Source organism: Emydura macquarii, unplaced genomic scaffold (genome assembly GCF_026122565.2).
Source record: "Emydura macquarii macquarii isolate MOO-44397 ecotype Brisbane River unplaced genomic scaffold, CSIRO-AGI_Emac_v2 contig_3603, whole genome shotgun sequence".
Classification (NCBI taxonomy): domain Eukaryota; kingdom Metazoa; phylum Chordata; order Testudines; family Chelidae; genus Emydura; species Emydura macquarii.
The window spans coordinates 4,467,386-4,490,689 of NW_027133740.1; the positions used below are offsets into that span (position 1 = coordinate 4,467,386).

Here is a 23,304-nt window from a genome sequence, read left to right on the forward strand (position 1 = left end):
GGTGGAAGCCTTCATCACGACCTTCACTGCGACCCCTGGGAGGACCACTTGGGTATACCATGCTATTGAGACCTGCCCCGGTGAGGTGGTGCGTACTGGCACGAGATCACCCCCTCGCCATCTGCAGGTGGTGATAGAGGAGGAGGTCTGAGCCGTGTTGAGACTGGGGGTGATAGAGCCCTCGACTAACGAATGGCGCAGCCCCATTGTGCTGGTGCCAAAACCTGATGGGTCGCGCCGGTTTTGCATAGACTTCCGGCAGGTCAACCTCATCTCCAAGTTCGATGCCTTCCCCATGCCACGCATTGACGAGTTGCCGAATGGACTCGGGAAGGCTTGCTATTTTACCACCTTTGATCTCACCAAAGGGTACTGGCAGGCCCCCCTTTATGCCAGCTCCAAAGAAAAGATGGCATTTGCGACTCCCCCACTGGGCTATACCAGTTTGTTCGGATGCCCTTCGGACTCCATGGGGCACCAGCAATGTTCCAGAGGCTGATGGACCAGCTCCTAGGGCCACATCTAAATTATGCCGCAGCCTACTTGGACGACGTCGTGGTGTACAGTCAAGACTGGAGTGAGCACCTGAATCAAGTGGCCGTGATGCTGAGGACACTGTGGGACGTGGGGTTAACCGCCAACCCCCAGAAATGCATCATAGGGTGGCAGGAAACTACCTACCTGGGATACACCTTAGGTCTGGGAACCCTGCGACCCCTGATTGGGAAGGTACGAGCCCTGCAAGAGTACCCCGACCAACCACCAAAAAGCAGGTGCGGCAGTTTCTGGGCTTGGCTGGCTACTACCAAAGGTTCATCCCCAACTTTGCCACCCTTGCCGCTCCCCTCACAGACCTCCTGCAAGAAAGGATCAGCCGCTCCTGACCTGGAGGAGCTGATGCTGAGAACCCCCTGGAGTTGATTGAACCATGTGGACCGGAGGAACCCCTGGGACCCTGCGAACTGGAGGAGCTGCTCTCTACTGATGATGCAGAGGAGTTCCTGGACCTGCTGCCGGTTGACAGTGAGGGACTTGTGGGACTGCCACTTGCCTTCTACGCCAGCGACCCAGAAGGAGACTGCTTCCTGCAGGTATCCGGGGACAGGGTGGGAGGAAGTGGCCCAGGGACAGCCAACTAGCAAGTGGCTGAGTCAGGGGCTAAACCCCATCAGCATGTTGCGGCTGGAGCCCCACTGACTCAGTGGCAAACAGCAAAATTACAGCACTTTGAGCGGTGAAGTTGATCATTGTGAATCTTTGTTTTATTTATTTATCTTTATTTATTGGATGAATTATTGCAAAACACTGAAATTTGTTTTCTGGGGCTTGTTCACCTGGGAAAATTGATTGGCAGAACTATAGCAGTATAATTATATCACTATAGCTATGCCAGTATAACTCCCTGTGTGGACATGCTATTCTGGAATAAAAGTGATTTTATTCCCGGAATGATTGCATTACCCTAATGTTGCTGGTGACTAATGACTTTCATCTTCCCTTTATTTAATAAATGCTCTTTTCCTTGACAATATTTCTAAAGTAAATATCTTGCCATGCTTTGTCTGCATTGGAAGCAACTTATGCTTTGGACCAGGTTTCGGTGTCTTTTTCTAAGATACTGAATTTTCTCTATGGCATAGTAAGTACAATATCAGTTCTAATATTTCCCCAGTCAGCCTCCCTGAGAGGCAGGCATAACTGCACAGTGCATGCTATTAGTCACAGTGCTCAGTCTTGGTGTTTGACTAATTTGGAGAGACTTCCTGCATTAACAGAACAATAATCATTTTCATCCAGTAACAGCTTCCATGTTATTTCAGGTCTGGTTCACATTATATCACATCATTACATGTATCTAATATATAAAGTATTGCACTATGATTCCCATTGTGGCCCCAGACACTAAGTGAAAGGCGGATTGAATGCACAGAATGCAAAACTGCAGAAGAAAGGAGTCAAAATTGTGGCCCTTAAATTAAAGGGACAGGGCTAAGCCACTGTGTGAGTACATCACTCAGTGAGTATCACTCAGAGAAGAGTTTCTAAGGAGACAATAGCTTGCACAGAAATGAGCTGACTAAACAAAGGTGCTAAAGATTTTAGATTGCAATTCACTTCTGAAATATTCTAAAACTGGATTTAGCTGTCATTTAATAGCTCATCGCAGGGGCATTCCATGCTATACCTTTCATGAGGATTAGACAGCTCTGTGTCCAAAAACATTCTAAGAATCCGAAAGTATTATGAACAGCTCATTTAAGGGAGTGTAAAGGTATGGGTAGTCTCTGTATGTCCCCTTGTGGCCCAGTGTGGTGCTGCAGGTGTGCCTCACCTTACTTTCTCCCACTGGAGCAGCAATAGATTCACTTTAACTACTGGGGGCAAAGAGAAGCCAGCACATTAACCAAATAGCATGTTCCCTTTTTAATAAGTCTTTGGGAGCTCTGAACCAGATTCCTCTCCCAAAGTTATCAAACCAAGCATATGAGTCAGGCTAGGCTGGTCTCCTGGTTCCTGAGAGAGAGAAACTGCCACCCCCTGCAGCCTGGTTGGTTTCTACTCCCCTTCTTGCAAGGTGGGAGGGGTTCAAGAACTCAGACTGCACCCCGAGCCCAGAAGTCTACACTGTAATTAAACAGCTCTGCAGGCCCACAAGCCTGAGTCAGCTGGCATGAGCCAGCCACAAGGTTTTTAATTGGACTGTAGATATACCCTTTCCTCAGCTTTTTGTTCCTGTGTTTAACTAACTCAGCCCCATGGTAGGGCAGGGCCTCCTGGATTATTTCCAGGCTGTAGGCTCCAGCCTGTACCATAAAGGGGTTGTACACTTTTTCCCCATACACTCTTTCATCGCAGTGAACTATGTCTTGGGAGTCTCTTGACCAAATGACTCCAAATTCCATGACAAACTCTACCAAACTCCTCCCTGTTGTGGCGTGCCAGATAACCCCAAACTTACACCACTAAGTCTAGTCCTAGACCTGATAAGGCATCAGAGTATTCATGTGGATTTTAGAGTAGTTTGAAATGTTGGCTTTTAAACCAGAAGCTTTGATCTCAGGGCAAATCTTTTGAAAAGAGCCCCAGCGGAAGGCAGGCAAAGGGCAATTAATGTGCACAAAATGTTCTTAAAAGTTACAGAAGGTGGGAAAGGTGGGACTTGAACACAGTAGATGGATGTTGCTCAGATTAAATGGTCAGAGCATGACCCTTTAGCAATCCAGTTACTCTGATGTCAGACTGTCTCCAAACACTTTGGTTTGGAAAAACCCTCAGTCCTGCTGCAAATGTGCAAATGGCTTTCTCTGGCTCGTCAACTTGACTTCAACCACACTGCAGAGCCAACTTTTACCTTGAATGACTTAAATATTACTTACCCAAAAGGGCTGAGATCAATCCTGTTTGGGTAATGGCTGTTTGGAGGGAATCAGTCATATTTTGAGCTCTATGTGTACACACAATTATAAGAACCATAATATTTAGATGCCACATGATTTTTTTTTTTAAAGCGAAGTTCCTTGCCCAAGCATCTTCACAATTGATCAGTTGGACTTACCCAGGACCCGCATAAGGCACAGCAATTTTCAAGACAATCTGAGTGTGCATGTGGATTTTAGCACATTTAGTGAAATTGGCTGTTAAACTTGAAACTAGTTTAGCGTTTAACTACAGTGCTACAACTGCCCTACTATGAGTTCTAGTTCTAGGGACAAATCCAGTATGGTTCTTCAGTAGGGCTACTGTGAACCCCCAAGTTCAGGTTTATTTTATTTCGAGCACCCAAAACAGTTTTTAAAAAAAGGAGGGGGGAGGGGGGAGAAAAATAGAAAGGCAATGACTAAGTCATTCATTACTTACTTAAAATGGGGGTAGTTAAGAAGGTGCCATAGCCAGAGAGAGTGCTGTGGCTCTGTTCCATACCATTCCTAATGTCCAAGCCCAGGGCTGTTCAGAAAGGCCTAGTAACTTAGCTACTATTGGTTCCAACAAACAGATCATGGTGATGAAAAAGAACACATCTAATACTTATATTGATACCTAGCCCTATTTTCATTTTGGTTGTGGCTCCCATTCCAAGTACATAGCTGGAAAAAAATCTGTACATCCAAAGAGAGTCTAGCAGCCAAGACACCGTGGGTATCTAAGACTTTTGTAGTCCACAAAGAACAAAACTGAATGAGTAAATTGGTTGTGAAAACTCAAGCAATATAGAGATCTCTGAAAGTAGCATCTCCAAGTGAAATGTAAACAACATGTTCCTAAAAAGATCAGGAAAAAAAACATGAGTGCACAAGTTCAAATGAAGAATGAAACCCTCTTTTAAAATCCACACAAAATCCAGATTTTTAGCAGAACTGATCCTACTTTCTCCATATAGGATCTATTGTGAAACAGATGAAAGGGTGTGTGTTTGTAGGCTGAATGGTTAAGCACTCTGACAGATAGCTTTGGAAAACCATTGTTCTGCCAATGGTTTAGGCTGGAAACAGGACTCTATTAAAGGAATGGTACAAGGCTCTATATATAATGCACGTTTTTAACCAAGTTTGTAGCTATTTGGTGACATGGTTGGCTCTAACTGTGGTTTTATCTACATACATCATGATTAACGCTTGCTGGTAACCATGGCAGCTCAGAGTGCATCACCCTGGCAGCAGCACAGGCTGGCTCATAGTTGTCTTTCTGAAACTGGGTTGGCACACTGTTTTTGGCAGCATAGATGGGACTCTTCAGTTTGGATGGAGCTCCTTTCTTCCATCCAGCTCTCTGCAGCAGAACATGTCAAGGTTCATTATCCTTACACTGTTGTTCGTGCTGCTCTGTGTACATGACCTCTGGGTATTCTTTTCTCTGATGAAGCATTGGAGGATAGCTTCCCAAAATATACCTATATGTAGTTAGGCATGGTGTTATGTCAGGATGCACAGAACGGTAAGTACATCATTTTGTTGTAAAGGAAGCTGCTGTGTAGACACAATTCGGCAGTATTTGTTGAACTGGGTCAGACAAGCTATCAAAAAACCTTGTACGGAGGGCTTTTTCAAAGGCATTAACTTTGGTGACTTAACTTTGCTCCCTTTGAAGCTGACTTTTAACAGAAACAAAATTAGGCCAATGCTGAGTGCTTTTAAAAATCTCACATGTAGTGTATAGAGGACCTAAACTTAAAGCCAGTTTGTTTTGACCTTACATTGTTTCATTTATGGTGTGATGCTTTTAGAGAGATTTTTGTCATTCACACACTTTGTGTAATTTAACTTGCTATTGGTATTAATTACCTGGTCCAAATCACATAACAAGCAGTGATACTGATAATATGATAGACGTTCTAAAATTCAACAAAATAAATAGTGGTAGTCGTCTGCAATTTGGTCTCGAGGCATGCATCAAATTAACAAATGCCAGTGGAATAATTTGGAATAGGGTTGTGAAAGATTTCCAAGAAGGTTATCTGCACTCAGGAAACTTGGTTCTCAAGGGCTCAATTACAGATGATAAACCAGAGTAGTTCTAAAATGCAATATAGTCATGTAGAAAACTCACGTTTAAAGTTAGGGTCAACAACTAATTAACACAAGTGGGAGTTATTCAGGCTCAATTGACCCTTTGGTTTTTGATCAGACATTGTGATGGCCTCTCATATATGGGTGCTGTAACATTTCACCATTTCAGTTTCTGTTGTTTTATTTTCTTATAGCTGAATTTGATACTTCATATTTAATGCGTTTGGTGGTTGGGTTGTGCCAAACAAAAGGTGATTATCCCTTTAAAAGAGGCTACAAGAACAATGACAAAAAGTCAATGTCAGGTTTAAAACAGATGCATTTAATAAATCAAGTCCCCTTATCTGTATCACTAATTCAATAGGACTAGGATTATAAAAATATCTTGAACACCCAAAAGCCTTCAGATTATTCAGAATGCCCCACTATAGATTTGAAAGAATTTCTGGGGAAAGTAGTCTAGGAAGAGGAACCTAAGTAAGATGATGGGAAGTGGGAGTGGATTAGATATTAGTTAAAGTAATGAACCTAAATCAATCCATTATTATTTACATCCATTAACATTGCAGTAGCACCCAGAGGCCTCAATCAGGAACAAGGCCTCATTGTGGTAGTTGCTGTAAAGAACACAGTAAGATATAGTCATTGTCCCAAAGGACTTAAAATCTAAGAAGATAAGCAACATAAGAACCATGTTTGGAGAAAGGACTATAATCAAAGGTGTACAATTTTACATACACATGTATATATTTGCAGTTGTTCTTTTAGATAGTCTTAGTTAAAGCCGTTTTGCTTAGTCTGATCAATTTAGCTCAAGAAGTTGAGTTAAATTGCTTCTGTCCCCAGACTGCTTCTCTCTCAATTATCCAATACTCACTCTTCTGAAATTTCCTGTTACCTGAATCAGGGTCACGTCTTCTGACTGTAGCAAGAGATATGACCCTGTTCACACACTGTAAAAGGGGGGTTTCAGATAAGTGGGTTTCAAACATTTGACGTTACCATTGAAGGATTGGGAGGTAGCTCTCCCAGCTAAGAAGAACTGCCCAGGCACTGATCTAGTCCTGGAAGGTTTAGATTTTAACCAACAGCGTCACATGCAGATCAGTGTATCAGCTGTATTATTGGAGCAGTGCAAACGCAGGAAAAGAATGGAGGAAAAAGTCCTCCTTGAGTTGGAAGCTATCTGCTTATGATGCTGGGTTTGCTACTGTCAAAAGTGAATATATTGCAAATAAGTGGATATTGAATAGCCTGAGAGATTACTCCCATGGATGAGTGAGTGTTCATGTGGAGACCTGACACTGTGTGGCTACTTCCTGCGAAGAAGTGTAATCCCACATTTATGTGGAGGTTCTTTGTTCCACAGCTCTGAACTTTTACCATTCTTCATTGTCCTGGTAGGCAAAATTAGTGGCAGATTATTTTTCCTGATTGAATTATGGGCTTGACAAACTAGCAGAAAGGATGTGATAGGGAATCCTGAAATACCTCTGAGAACTGAGCTCCCTTTTTATTTGCCCTGCTTAGTCTCCTTTTCTGTTTTCTTTTCCCATTCTGTGTTCTCTTGTAACTCATTTGCTTCCAGCTGCTCAATTTGTCAGGGCTGTGTTTAGATTTAAAATGGAGGACAAGTCTGTTATGACATAAAGCCTCTCCCACAGAACAGAGTCAGAGCTCTCTCTCTATAGCTTTGACCTTAAGAACTGCACTCTGAAGTTAACACTGGGAGAGGAAGGAATTGGAGAAAGACAATCCTGGCAACTAATTTAGGCTGAAAAAAGCCTCTCTTCTTGTACCCGACTGTTTTTATCTGTTCCCTTACACCTACTTGGATTCACCTCATACTATCTGCATAAATAAAACAACACAAACTGCGTCACACCTATAACTATGCTACAAAGCTGGATTTTATCATCTTCCACTGTCCACCAACCTATTCCATTGTGATACAAACCTTGCAGTGATTTAGTCTGCTCCCAAAGTAATCAGCATGCGTCTCAAGAAGTATCTTTTAGAGAACTCCAATTATAGGCAAGTAATGTGTGTATTTACTGTTTCTGCTGAGTGATGTGATGAAGATTTCTCTTCTGTCCTAATCCGAGGCTCTAACTGTGTAAAAACAAACTCGTTATTTCCACATAAAAAATCGTGCCACTTGACAAGTGGATTTTTCCTCGTTTGATTCTATTTTCTGTATTATTAATACAGCTAAGCAGGGGAGAAGGAGCACATTTACAAATATCTGAATTCCCAACATATTTTGCATTCATTCTTATCCTCTGCCATACACTTGCTTTATGAAGGTTACATTTCTTTCTGATGTGTGCTTATAGATAGCTTGTAGTATGTTCTGGGAATAGTGTAAACTCATTAATTTCTTCTGCAGAGGATTTTTTAAAATAATAATTTGTTGACTTTTCATAACCACTTATTTGACCAATTTAATTCTTGTAAAAATTTGACCAATGAATAATTTTTCTGTGGGTGAATGAACTTTTAGTTGTTTGTTGCTCATAATTGGTTAAACAGTTCATGTAATAAATTTTATTTCGTAGGTTGTTTACAAACGTTTTGTTGCCCATTATGTGGTTGGTCCCCCTAAGTCACATGGCATTGTTTCTGCTCTCTGAGTGGATGACTGATTTTATTTTATGAAAAGGAAAATAGCTAATAGCAAATAATCTTGCAAAGATGGGTATTCATATGGAGAGCAGCCACTCCCCAACCATTTGTGTGAACAAAAATTTATTTGTAAGTAGTGAATAAAAAGGGGCGTGAACATGGCTGCAGTGAGCAGCTATTTGGATATCTGACGTGCTTGCAAATATTGTTCTACAGTATACTTCTGTCTTTGCACAAACTAATTATTACTCTAATTATTTCTGGGTTTTGTGTCTTTAAAAACATTCATTTGGAGAATAAGGGATAGAATCTTTAAAAAAAAAAGATACACCATCAAGGCTGGCAGGCTTAAAAATAATCTTCCTCAACAGCAGTCCGCTCTTGAATGTTCTACCTGCAGGATTTTTATTACATATTTCTTTTCAAATGTATTCATGCAGCTAAGAAAAGCTGACTTCCTCTATTTTCTAAGTTATTGTGCAACTTGGTAAACTAACTGGTTTGCACATTCTTATAAGTGTGTATTCTTATATTGAGTAATGTAATGTATGCCTTAGGAAAATATGTAACTTACGACTTCCAACCAGCATTCATCATTCAAAATGAATGGTCTATGTTCGAACCAATGGAAGAACTTTTTGTTTTAGTGCTTACAAAAAGTGTTTCATGAATATCACAGGAGACTGAAGTCCTTTATGCTCAGAACAGATTTGGCATGGGCAATAACAATGTCAACATCTAAGGACCTGTCTCTGGACAAATATATCAAAGGACATGGTCCAGCTATTGGCTCCTTGGGGATGGACCATTGTGCCTGTGTGGATTCCCACTGGATATGGGTGCAAGCATGCAGTGGCCTAATGGCATAACAGTTCATTCTCCATAGTTACTTATTCATAAGTTCTGTACTTCCACAAGGATAACAATTGCAAGGGTAACTTTTGTGATGTGGATACCTCTCCACTAGCAACAGGACTGAAAACTAATGGTCATTATTATCATTCCCAATCACTACTAATTTAGTCTATATATGAATGTTGAGGTGAAAACTTCAGTGCCTCTTACCGATTCCTTGAGCATCTAGTTCCACAACTGATGCTATTTGTTAATCTGTGTTTTACTCTGTTAGCATCTCTGTTTTTAAATGTTAAATCTTTTCCCTTTTTTTTTTTTTTTGTCTCCATTTCTTTTTCAGCATCATCTTCCTGTGACTGGAGGCAGTGGACAGGAGAACTTCCCTACATCAATGCACTGCCAATGGTAAGTACACTTTTAACTGCCTAAGCAAAGCAGTATGATTCTTTCCTCTAGTGTTACTGTAAGTCAACCTTATATTGTAAATAATATTTTTGAAAGAACTGGCCATGTCTACACTACAAAATTATGTCGACATAACTTACGTTGGCACTTAGCCACTGCAATTATTAAATCACTTGTGTGTGTGCGCACACTTGGCTCCTTGTGTTGGCAGTGTGCATACTCAACAGGAATACTTGTATCGATTGTATTGTCAATGTGGGGCATTGTGAGACAGCTCCTGAAAGCTAGTAACAGTTGGCATAAGCAACGCAGTGTCTACACTGATGCTGCATTAACCGAATTACATAGACTGTGAGCTATGCCATCAAGGAGGTGGTGTTCCTAAATCGGTGTAGAAAGGCACTTACTTTGGTGGGAGCCAAATATAAGTGAAGATGCTTCTGCAGCTAGGTTGACACTAAGCAGTTCGTTGACCTAGCCCTGTAGTGTAGATCAGGCCTTGTTTTTAGCATGCAAGCAGAATTTTCTGTATCAAAAACCAAAGCTTTACACCAGTTGACAAAGGAATTTAAAAATATTTCCGTATTTAATCTTGTGGGCAAATATAGAAACATATTTAGTTTTCAACAAATAGTTTGAACATTTTATTAGTACCTTCACCCTATTGGTAACTGTTTCTGTTTCTTTTTCTGGCGAAGAGCATGGGCAAATGGGTGATAGGCTAGATATCCTCTATCCCTAGTAGGGTGCTTTTGCAAGTTAATTTCTATACTAACAGCTTGTCTTGTTAAAAAAACTATGCAGTGCTAGCGGTTTCTTGTTTCAACACATTTGCCAGCATAAGACTAGTGAAGTTACTCCTTGCTCACAGAGAAATGGGCAAGGCTGATGTCATCTTCTCTCACTGCCTCCATGTAATGTTAATAAGCATTGTAGACTATTGCATGTTTAAATTTGCAGACTGTTTTTAAGTTATTTTTGCTTTGCAATGGTTGAGCAGATGGAGAGCAGAAGTGAGGGCTGGGGGAGAAGACTGTAGAAGTGAGCACCGGGGAAAGGGTTGCAAAATATTGCCCCTACCTCTGATCAGCTGCATGTGCATTTGCCCTCCTTGCAGTTTTGATGTTCTTTTGTCACAATGCAGCACTTTTAAAATCTTAATCTGTAGCACTAACCTGAAAAATTACTCTGTAAAAATGGCATTTTGGGCTCTGTTTGTCTGTCAAAGATTTCCAGGTCAAATGTGCTTGGTTCATAAATAAAAAGGATTTTTTTTTTTTTTTTTAAACTAAGAACCCGAAAAATTCCACTTGGATTCTGAGAGTTAAACTGGGTTCTTCACTTTGTATAATCATGAGTATTAAAAATCTGCAAGTCAATTATGGGCTTAGTTAAACTTTTACAACCTCACTGCCTTCCTATTATGCTCTAGTAACACCAAAGAAGGCAGTGGGTTTGTATGGATATAACTGACTTGTTCTTATATTGAATTTAGTAAACCACGCTGTTGATGATTCACAAGACTGAAAAGCTGTGTTGGCTGTACAAGACAACCAGGGGTAAAACATAATACATTATTGTCTCTCCATTTTAAGGAGAGCAGATATAACTTAGAGAAAATCACATTACAGAGGACCTACCCAAACCCTAATGCACCTCTTAACACTCAGCTAAACCCATAAAATAGGACTCGGTTGTTTCATAGGCATTATGCTGACACTGTGATGAATTTCACACACAGGGAGCAGATCTGTTGAGTAAGCTGCTGCCAATCTCATTCAGTCACTTTTCAGGGTAGAATGGCACTAACTGTCCAAAAGTGTGAGGCTAGCTGTACCCTCAGACCTTTCTATTTGCTCCAAAATGTTATTTCTTAATCTCACTTGCTTTCCACCAGAAAGCAATACTGATTTCTTTTTATTTCAGACTAGCTGAACATCATTTAGCCAAGATTTGAAATACAGTTCTGTGTTATTGCTTCCTTTAAAAACATGACTCATTCTATATTAAGCTGATCTTAATACTTCATTAAATTTTAAAATATTGAGAAGAGTCTGTATTTGAAATCTTATTGCATTTTGTTCTAATTTTCTCTCCCCACAAAGTACATCAGAAATGCAGGATTGTACAGTCTCAAGGGCATGCTATTTGGTACAGTAATCATAGAAGATACTTAACTGCTACTTGAAGCATCTAGAAATGCTCTTCACTACAGACATGGGACGTATTTTACTATCCCAACTATTTCAGGACTGTTTACTCATCTTTTAATTATCTTTGTTAGTATTTGAGTGTAATTCTAATGGACAGGTTAGACAAGTTTTTCATCATCCCAAATGTGGGCATTACTATACTAGTTGTTTTACTTGTGGACTTTGTAGATAAAATGGTGACAGTAGGTGACCGGAAAGCTATTTGTATTCTTCCCCCAAACACCAATGTCTTGTGTTATGGATAAAGTGCTCAATCCTGCAAGATATTAAGTGCCAGACCATCAGTCAGAAGAATACTTAAGATAAAGCACATTTCTAATGTTCAGCATGTGACTAGTCACACTGAAGTCAATGGCACTACTCCAGATGTTAATAGTAAAGCACATGCTTAAGTACTTGGCTTGATGAGGATCCTGGTGCTCAGTACCTTTGTAGGATTGAGCCCCAAGTATGTCTGATCCTTCTACTTAATGATCCAACACTTTTTTTTTTTTGTAGTGTCAGTGTCCTTTCAAGCTTTTCAGTCAGAAACAAGTATAAAACACAAAAATCTCACAAATTCTCTAATTTGTGCCTTTCTAATTTAATTAATTCACTGTATACTCAATGTAAAAATGAATAACTATGTTAACAGCACGTAAATAATTAAGGTAAAATACATTTTCCTTTTTTAAGGAAAATCTTGAAATTGAATTAATGGGAATTCTATCAAGTTTTACAGTATTTCACTGTAGCCAAACAAAAATTACAGTCTTCAGTGTTCTTGACAGCCTTCAGAGAAAACCATGAAGGAGGTGGCTCAATTTAACAAATAATTCCTACTAAGTCAAGACAGATGACTCTGTATTACTACTTATTCTAGGAGCCCAAAACTTCACAGCTCCTGCTTTATTCACATAGTGAATGTGTCAGGAATAAAATTCTGGACTGCTAGTCCCCTGCTCTAATCACTAGATCACATGGGTTTATCAATAAAAGATCATAATAAACTAACTTTTCTTTTTTGCTATTTGATAGGATACCCATCTTACTTGAGAGAGAGAATTTAGTGTTCAAAGTGTATCTTGACTTTTAAACTAAAGTTTGTCATAGTTCCAAATTACATTCTCATAGTTTTCCAATTTTCCTATAAATAACTATAATTTTCATAAGGTGTTTGCAATTATCTTTATAAAAATCAAATACCAAAGGAATTAGTAATAGTTTCCTTTGAAGTTGGGTGATCTTGAGTGAGATTCCATAGGGGATTTTGTTGCCTCTATCACCAATAAACCAGTAAGTAATAATTCTTTATCAATATTTCCATTGGATGGGGTGGAGAATATACTAATCAAATCCGAAACCAGTATGAAGGCAACATAAGTACTCAGACTGCAACTGAAATATAACATGACCCTGGTAAAACAAAGAAATGGTCTAAAAGTCAATAAATGAGAGTCAGTGATTCACCAAGGAAGGAATAATAAAACTGAAAAGTATAAAATGTCTGAATGCAGCAGGCCACAAATAAGCTCAAGTTTATTGTAGATGATCAACTGAATGAGTCAACTATGTGGTGTATTACATAAAGGATAAATGCCATGCTGGGTTTTAATAATCAAAATATCCTGTGTAAAACGAATGCAGAAATTGATTCTGCTTCATTTGGCACAGGCTAGGCTTCAGTGGGACAAAGTGTTCACTTCTTCGAATGATGGTCCCTATTGTATCCCACTGAGGGTTATGTGCATGTGCAACGTACCTGGACCTTTTTGAAGTAGTAGTGTCTGTTGGTCCACACATGCGCCCTTGCATTGACTTGTGGTTTCTCCTAAGGCGATAAAGGGCAGAGTGGACTGACTAGCTCTTCAGTTCCTTCCTACCACCGTATTGTCTGAGTCGGAGCTTCCGCTTTTCTCTTTGTCCTTGATGACACACTAAAAACTTTCCAGAAAAACTGTTTTTATTCTTGTATAGTGAGTTAGGATTTTTACTGATTTTTGTAGTAGTTTTAGTGTTTGTAGTAATTTTTACAGGATTAAGGACTTTGGGCCCTCCTGCCCCCCTCCCCACAGCCCTGAAGACACTGGGATTCAGGGTCTGCGCTTCCTGCCGTCTCTCGTTTTCACTCAGCGACAAGTACCAACACTGTCTGTACTGCTTGGGGGAAGCATCCAGGTGCACAGTATCTGCCTCCCCTTCCCTGTCATACTCCAGAAGGCTGGGCCCTATGCCTTAAGAAGCACTTCATGGAGGTTGCCATTGGGCCACAATCTGCTCCTGGCCAGGGAACCTCTTCACCCCTCTCCCCCGTCCCATACATCAACCTGAGCAGTCCAGGAATGCGCCTCCTACCAAAGACTCCCAGTTGGGTTCCACAGGTACCAGCGCTATGGACCCCGTGCTGGGACCTAGCCATGATCCATGGAAGCATGCACAGAAGCATGGCAATTGTCTTTCTTCAGATCCAAGAAAGACTCTCCACCATTCACGAGCCCCAGCCTTGGAGGAGGGGGGGAGCATTCCAAGGTCCACAAGAGCGAAAAGAAGTCACTTTGTTTGCTGGATCTGCCGGTCCCAGTTCGTGAACCATGCACCTCTCCTTCACGGGCTCCGCTGGCACAGTGTGAATTGTTGGTCCTGGGGCAGGCCGACTTACTGGTCCCAGTTCTGTCCATGGACCAGGTGCCATTGATGCCGGGGAAAATTGGATGTGCTCCTGGGCCTCATGAACCACTTGCCTTGGAACAGATGAGGTCCCCGTGTGTTCTGGTCCATTTGCCTGCTAAGAGGGCCCCCTCTCCTTTGTTGGATGTGCTGCCCTCTGCTCATGTTCCTACATCACACCGTTTTGTCAGTCCCATTGGTGCCCCCATTCGTACAGGACTCTGGTTTCTCTGAGTCTGAGAATTTGGATACTATGCATGGTCCACAGCTTATGTTCTGAAGGCATTACTACCAGAGGGTTCCAATGGTAATCATGGACGTTCTTGGTCTGTGGGGCATTCTGGTCAGGGACCTCTTTTCATTTTACCACAACAACAAGTGATTCAGTACTGCTCAAGGGAAGGACTCGGAGCCCATTGATAGGACAAAGCCCTGGTTGTGGACTGATTGAACCGGATCAACTATGCCTGGCCTCCCCACTCTTGCCACACGTCCTTAACAAACTCTGATGGGAGAGAATGACGGTCATCCTGATCACTTCATTCTGGCCTTGCCAGTTCTGGTTTCCTCTGCTTCTCTGCATGTTAAAACATCCTCCACTCCCGCTCCTGACATTTCCAAAACTGTTCACATAACACAACGGCAGACTCAGACACGCCGATCCATGGACGCTTCACCTGACAGGCAAGTTTTGGATGGACACCTCTGCTGGCGTGCGAATGTTCATTGGCAGTATGAGATGTCCTCTCCAGTAGCAGAAAGGATTCCACGAGATGATCCTACCAAACTAAATGAGCGCATTTTACTTCCTGAGCCCAACAGAAAGGTCTTGCCCCTGGAGGCTGTTGCACTCCTGATGCTCTTACACTATTTCCTCTATCTGAAGGCCTCGAGACTCGCTCTCAACTCCATCGGGACACACACAGTAGCTGTTAGCGCTTTCCACCCTCTGGTGGAGGGACATTCGATTTTTGCCTGATTCTGGAAGGACCTTGTACATAAACAGCCGCCCATTCAGCCTATGGCTTCTCAATGGGACCTCAACCTAGTCCTTACATCATTAATGAACTCTCCCTTTCAACCTCTGGCCTCCTACTCCCTTTCTCTTCTTTCCATGAAGGTCGCTTTCCTGGTGGCTATCACCTCTGCAAGAAGGGTTGATGAACTGGAAGCCATGAGGGCAAACCTCCCTTTCACCACATTTCATAAGGATAAAGTTTTTCTGCACTTGCATCCCAAATTTCTATCAAAAGTGTTTTCCTGCTCCCACCTCAACCAAGCCATATATTTGCCAACCTTCTTTCCCAAACCATATGCCTCAAATGAGGAACAGCAGTTTCATTCCCTCGTTGTCCATGGAGTCCTGACCTTTTACGTATGAAGGACAAAGCTCTTCCGGAAGTCTTTTAAAGAGACTATTGGTTTCCATAGTGGAGAGAATTAAAGGATAGGCCATCTCCACTCAGAGAATCTCAAAGTGGGTCTTGGGGTTCATTACACTCTACTATCAACTATCAGGACAGACCCCACCAGATGGGATATGGGCCCATTCCATGAGAGTGCAGGCATCAACTACTGCAGCACTCCACAATGTGCCCCTTGCGGACATATGTAAGGTGGCCACATGGAGTTCAGTACACACCTTTTCTTCTCATTATGCTCTAATGCGTGATTCTGCAACAGATGCCTCATTTGGTGCAGTGGTCCTCTGTTCCACAGTTCTGTCATCTTCCTTGCACCTCCTCCTAGCTAGGTACTGCTTGTTAATCACCCTCAGTGGAATCCAGTAGGGATCCAATTCTTCACTTGAAGAAGCATGGGAGGTTACCGGAGGTTTTTTGAAATGTGTGGTCTATCTGTATTCCATTTCCACTCTTATTTCCTTCTGCTGCAGATCGGGTAGGTCTGCAATGGAGAAGGAATTAAGGCACGGTCGGTCCGCCCTGCCCTTTATCATCTCAGGTCAAACCACAAGGCAATGCAAGGGCACATGAACGGACTGACAGACACTACTACTTTGAAAAGCTTCGACTCCAGGTGCATGGCTCATGGGCAAAACCTTCAGTGGAATTCAGATAGGGACCACACATCTCCAGTTACAGGTAAGTAACTTCCCCTTCTGGCTATCACATTTTAAATCACACTTTGACAAATTGGAGAGAGATGAAAAAGTGGTAAAGATGGTAAAAGCTGTGTAAAGTACGGGGAAAAAGTTAGAGGATTTAGCCAGGTACCAATCTAGATAACACTGACTATGTATAAATATATCATGTTATGTTGCAAATTGTAGGGACTAGATTTTTCCATTATTCAATAATTTTAGAATAAGTTGCAGCTGATTTAAGCTGCAATATGGAAAAATTAGGTGAAATGTTTGTGAAACTTTATTATAACCTATCCATATAGAAACTGTTCGAACATTTAGGTTACATGGTTAAAAACATATCTGCTCTGACAATTAACTCTGAGGGAAGAGGGGAGAAAAGGGGAATGTTTGTGTTTCGGTAGCTTCCATATCAAATATACTCTATTTGCAACTAAAAGGATATTTTTTCTAACTCCAGCCCTGGAACTTCTTTCTCCAGGACTCCAAAGTTCTGCTGTCTTGCAAAATATTGGCAATAGAGGGTGCAAATTCCATACTCTGGAAATATTTGACTAGATACCACCAGAAGACCTTGTCCAACATACTTTACAAGGGCTTCTCCTGTGACTCATAGGAGCTGTGCACTTGAGTTAAGTGCTTTCCTGAAATGCAGAGCTCTTATTACATTAAAAAGTATGTAGGACCTGGAAGTAACTGCATTATTTTTATGAATATCGTGCATGCCTCTATGTATTTCTGATTGGTTACTTGCTACGGGGTTAGATTACAAGAGGCTGTCAGAGAAAGCAAGCAGGAAGGACAACACAGTGGCCTAGAAAAGGAGCATCCCAACACAGTAGTTAGGTTAATAGCTGTGAAGAGATGACTCCTCAACTCCAACCCTGGTTATACAGATGTTTTGTCAAGACTGAGAACCTGAGGATAAAGACACTTATCAGCTAACATCTGCTCTGCAGGATGAGGGGGGAAGTAGTCAGTTATGGCCAACTGACACAAACTGACAGTCAGGATCTGCAGCAAGGCAAGCTGGGGGTTAGAGTGTGGCTATGTCAACCCCCAACTATGGAATTGACGGGAATGCTAAGCATAGGTGAGACCATATGTATTTGGGTTTTTTGTTGTTTTGGACCCATGCCTAGGAGTTCTGTATATCTTTTGGCCACTAAATTGTACTTTATTGTGGAAAAGCTGTTTCTGTGTTACTGCACTGTCCAGAGGCTCCTGAAGGAAAATTCTTGCACATGCCAAGCCAGCTGGGCCTGCTGAGTATCATAGTTGGTAACCAGAGGGCATGTAACCCCTAAAGTCAGTTGGAGAGTGATTGGATGCCACTCCTAAAAAGAAGGAATGGGCCTGTCACTCGAAAGGGGTACACTAGGAGAACTGGAAAAAAATATCTCAGAAGGGGTATCTTATCATTACTGAACCTTCCCTCAATCCCTGTGCAACACACACATTCCACAGAGCCCTCCCTTGGCCTTTTCACATGCTGCGAGATCTGAAGGAGGTGAAGTAATCATTAAATGCAGCCTTAGTGTTTGCTAGGAGCAGCTACCACATGAGCAGAGGGGAACAATATTCCGGATTCTGGTAATCTGTACTTGATTTGCATTGCAAAAGTAGAAAATTTATCATCAGTTGTTGCCATATCTAATCATGTGTATCATATTTAGATCAAGTTCAGGAATACAGTATTTAAAAAAAAAAAAAAAAAGCAAGCTTAAAGTTTGACCTCGGAGTTGTAACCTGCCCTATTCGTTTCAGAGGTTGCTTACTTGGACAGCAATGATACTTTAAATATCAACATTTTGTTAACTATTTCACTTCTCGTCAAAGCATAGGAGAAGTAACATAATAATGAAACTCTATGTATGAGCAGGCCTTTAACCATGCATGGAGGGTTAAAGAAGGGTGGATTGGTTTTATTTTTCTAAATACTGCGGGTTTACCTTTCAAAAGTTAGGGAAACACTGTGTACTGAAATCCTCAGCTCCTAACTGGACAATCCACCAGGTGTCCAAGATGCTGGTTTTGCTGGCATCATGGATGCACGTGATGTGGTGTCCTAGGCTTAGTGTCTGTGTTGTATGCTGGCTGGGGACTGAATCTGTGAAGAATGTTTTTATATGAGCCTTAGAAAGATAAAGATTCCATCAGAGCCTTTGGGCACAAGTAATGGAAGGGGATGAGACCCACCTGAATCTGTATCTGCAGTGCCAATAAAGTCATCCACTTGTGTTAGTTGTTGGCTCAGCAGACTGAGATGGGATTTTAGCATTTTTGAAACTTCAGTTTTAAAGGATTCATTCACTACTTTTATGCTCCTTGTGGTTATAATACAGAGAATATAATTTTTTTGAGAGACTTTAGTTTTTTAGTTTGCCACTCTGAACTCTAGCACAATGAAAGTCTCTCGGGGACTGAATGGTCAAAGTGATTGATACATTTTATAACTCTCTCTCTCTCTCTCTCTCTGTCTCAATGCTACCAACATCAGTAAATTCAGAAGTTTGGTGGATTATTCTGCATTGTAGACTTGGATTACTTACGTTCTTGGTGATGTAAGGGACCGGGGCAGGGCGTAAGTGATCTGGTTTAGCTGTCACGGCGGGTCTTGGGGTTTGCATGTCAGGGACAATAGTACTGAGCAGGAGTTGGAGGAATTGCAAGAGCCAGGTTCGGTAAGCAAACGTCAGGGTCAGAGATCATTGGCAGTACAAGGCTGGAATCAGTAGGCAGGAATCAAGGTCAGAGTCAGGCTGGAGTCAGAAACCGGAGAGCAGGCAAGGTCTGCAGTTATAGTAGACCAAATTCTGTGTGGTTGCCAAGAGAACTTCTTGGTGCAACTCCTGGGGTTAAATAGGGTGCTTGGCAAATCAGAGGGCTGCAGAGTATTGTCACTCTGGCCCTCTTGAGTGGTACTTTCTGTAGCACCTACTGTCCACAGTGCTCCCTGGCTGTAGCTCTGCATGGCCTCCCAGTGGTACTGTGGGAATGCCAGCTGCCTCAGGCTCTGCAGACCTGGATTCTAGTCCACAGACCTTTACATTACCTCCCTCTTCAGGGGTGCTCTTCTTCCGGGTGGGCAGTGAGCCTGGTTTATCTGGGTTGCCTTGATGAAACATTTTTACCAGGTCAGGGACATGGGCAGCAGGTTCCCAGGAGTGTTCTTCAGGACCATAGTCCTCCCATTCGATTTATGTAGTACAGTCTCTCTCTCTCTGCAATTTAGAGTTGAGGGATAGCATGGACTATATATTCCTCATACCCTTGGACCTGGACTGGTGGGGGTGGCTGTTGAGATTGATCAGGAAAGGGGTCCTCTCTGTAAGGCTTCATGAGGGATACATGGAAAACAAGATGCCTGCAGATTGCGGGAAGTGATTATTCCTCTTTATTCGGCATTGGTGAGGCTGCATTTGGAGTATTGTGTCCAGTTTTGGGTCCCCCACTACAAAAAGGATGTGGACAAGTTGGAGAGAGTCCAGCGGAGGGCAACAAAAATGATTAGGGGGCTGGAGCAGAAGACTTATGAGGAGAGGCTGAGGGAACTAGGCTTGTTTAGTCTGCAGAAGAGAAGAATGAGGGGAGATTTGATAGCAGCCTTAAACTACCTGAAAGGGGGTTCCAGGGAGGATGGAGCTAGGCTGTTCTCAGTGGTGGCAGATGACAGAACCAGTAGCAACAGCCTCAAATTGCAGTGGGGGAGATCTAGGTTGGACATTAGGAAAAAGTTTTTCACTAGGAGGGTGGTGAAGCAGTGGAATGGGTTACCTAGAGGGGTGGTGGAATCTCCATCTTTAGAGGTTTTTAAGCTGCGACTTGACAAAACCCTTGCTGGGATTATTTAGCTGAGGTTAGTCCTGCTTTGAGCAGGGAGTTGGACTAGATGACCTCCTGAGGTCCCTTCCAATTTTTTGACTCTACCTTAAGGGACTGAGGGAACTGTAATTTGAAGGTAATGGGGTTAATTTGCTGACAGATCTGGAAGAGTCTGAAGAACTGGTGATCTAGCTTGCAGGACTGCCTGTTCATATGGACGTGTTTTGGTGCAATCCAGACCTTTTGACCCACCATGAGAGCTGGGTCTTCCTGGTGTCGATGGTCTGTGTACTGCTTGTAATCCCTTTTCAGGTCTTTGAGGTGGTCCTTAAGCTCCTCCTGGATATGGTGAATTTGTTGGATCTAGTCGGCAGCTGCTGGATTTGGGGAGGTTGCTGGCAAGGCTGGTTGGAAGTGAGGGTGGAACTCAAAATTTGCAAAAAAGGGGCTCTGCTCTGTGGATGTATGTTCAACGTTGTATGAGAAATTGGCATAAGGAAGGAAGGAGAACCAGTTTCTTGATAAAACCTGTTGAGGCTCTGTGAATGGGTGGGTGCAAGCCCTTCCACATTTAAGGACCCTCCCTCCCAGTCTTAAGGGGAGAAGCCACTGAACCCAGGCATCAACATTACAGAGGACAACAAATGAAAAAGCGGGGATCCCAAGGGGGACATAGAGCAGAGAACCCTGGACAGCACCCACTGCTCCTCGAAGGCATCCAGGGAGCCAGTGGACATAGCCCAGAGGAACTCTGTTTGGAGACATGACTGAAGGGAGGATCGGAAATAGGCCCTACAGTCACAGAGCACCCCCCCCCACCTTCCTCCTCCTGGTATGGTGAATGGCCACCTTGGCCAGCACGCTAGGAAGAAGTTAATGAGGAGGTCTCATGACTTTGAGGGGCCATAGATGGGCATGCATAAATCAAGAGGTGTGGGGAAAAGTGCAGCCAGAACTTGAGGAGGTTCTGGAGGAGCTGGAATAGGGGCTTCAACCTGGCACACTTGATGTAAATGTGTGCCAGAGTCTCCCTCTTGCCACAGAAAGGTCAAGTTTCGGGGGAAGTCGTGAACAGCCAGGTACATGCCTGTGCTCACAGCTCCGTGAAGGAGCTCCCAATTAATGTCTCTGGCAGGCGTGGGGCCAGGGTGGACTAAGGACTGGCCTATTGGGGTTCCTCGCCCTCCTTGGGTGGTAAAAGGTCCCACCATTTGGTGTCGGGGTGGGACACAAGGGTGAGGAAGTGAAGAATATGAAGCATGAACACATAAAGCTGTTTCTTGGGTTCAGTTCAGAAGCACACCAGCTGCAGATCTGTCAGCTGGCTCAGCTGGTGCGTGGAGAGGTGAGGGGATTCATTGGGCAAGGGCACTACTTATTTTGATGGTAGTTGATATAGCACCTCAGGTATTGTTGCCATTGGTCCACCCTCTTCGTCTGCCCATCTGTATTAAGGTGACCATAATGGCCTGACTGTGGGGTGTCATGGCAGAGATGGAATACTTCTAGCCAGAGGCGCCCTGGTGGACCATGTATGTTTCCATTGAGGTAGGTAATCCCATCCTGCATGGAGCATAGCATTTTAGTTCTGGCTTTCACTTGCTCAGGCTATTCTATTACCTTCTGGGCTAATGGATCACTCCGTGAAATGGATGGAATTAGATCAAGCAGATCTTGGTGTACTGTGGCACTAATGAAGTTGTGATGTTTTAGGTGACAGGATGGTTCTTTGATAGGCTCCTTGCTCTCTTGGTAGTATTTCTTCTTTTGGGATAAGGCATCGGCTTTCTCCTTCCTGGTTCCTAGATGATAAGTGATGATGAAATTGAACTGAGAGAAGAATAATGCCTATCTGAACTGTCTTTGGTTCAAGGCTCAAGTCTGCAGATATTCCAGGGTCTTATGGTTGGAAAAGACTTGCACTGGGTGGCTCCCTTGTGGTGATGGCACCACCCTTCAAAGGCTGATTTAAGTGTGAGTAATTCCTTATTTAATATCTCATCATTCTGTTCAGCAGGGCTGAGTTTGCAGGAGTTGTAGGTGTAGTGGTACAACATTTGCTGTGGACCATGCCTTTGAGAGAGTATGGCCCAATGGCTACGTTGGATACATTGGCTTCCACTATAAATGCCTGGGCTGGGAGTGGTGGAGTAGAATGGGAGTGGTGCTGAAAGCAGCATTTAGCTGTTCAAAAGCATGGTGAGCTTCTGGAATCCAAACCAATTTGGTGGCCTTGCACAAAGTTGGTCATTGGAGCTATTTACCCTGAGAAGTCTGGAATGAGCAATTGGTAAAAATGGCAAAGCCCAGAAACCTCTGTAATGCCCACAAGGACCAGGGCACTGCCCAGCTACAGAGGGCCTCCAACTTCTGGGATTCAATCTTGACTCCCTCTGGAGAAAGTATGTAACCCAAGAATTCTGTGGAGGATGGATCAAAGGTACATTTTTCCAACTTTGTAATTTTCCTGCTACTTTGGACAATAATTTCACAAGTGCCAAGAGAGAAGGGAGAGGGAGGCAGCAGACATGCCCCATTTATGGCCTTGTTCAATGCATGAGGAGAGCAGGGACACGTGGTACTGCTGGCAGAAGTCTGACTCCAGTGTATGGGGTTTACATACTCCTGCAGTGGACTGTATATGTGCAAAGCAAATCTCATTAAACAACAGTTATTGTAGGTAACAAGTTTTTTTTTCTTAAGCTTTCTCTTAAGGATCCTTCAGATTACTGTGGGCACTGAGCATGTGTTGCAGATGACTAACAGCAGAGATGCAAGAGCACTATAAGAAATAACACTGAAAGACAAAGGCCCTCATCCTTCAAACACTTGCACACTTGCACATGAGTAATTCCATTGATGTAAACAAGCACATTTGTGTTAATCATGCTTTAAGGTTTTGCAGGATTGGGGACTAAAATTGATCCTGAAGTTCATTATTAAGCCAGTGTGCTTGCACAGTTTATAGAATATAACTAGAAAAGTATTTGTTTCCGAAAGTTTGGAACAAAGTAAATCCAGTGACAAAATAACATTTTAGAAATATCAATATATTTTTTTAAGAACCAGTAAGTGGTAGCCCAAGAAGGCACTAGAAAAGGGGCAAAACACAATAATATCTGGCACA

At 42.6% G+C, this 23,304-nt stretch overlaps 1 protein-coding gene across 5 annotated transcripts in view; it reads left to right on the plus strand.

Annotated features, from left to right (window-relative positions):
• Positions 1-23,304, plus strand: part of TBL1XR1 (TBL1X/Y related 1) — a 161,098-nt gene that overhangs the window by 50,183 nt on the left and 87,611 nt on the right. For all 5 annotated transcript variants that reach the window (XM_067536521.1, XM_067536524.1, XM_067536522.1 and 2 more), the window contains exon 2: positions 9,325-9,389. The gene's annotated coding sequence lies outside the window, so the exon portion shown is untranslated. The remainder of the gene's footprint in view (positions 1-9,324; positions 9,390-23,304) is intronic.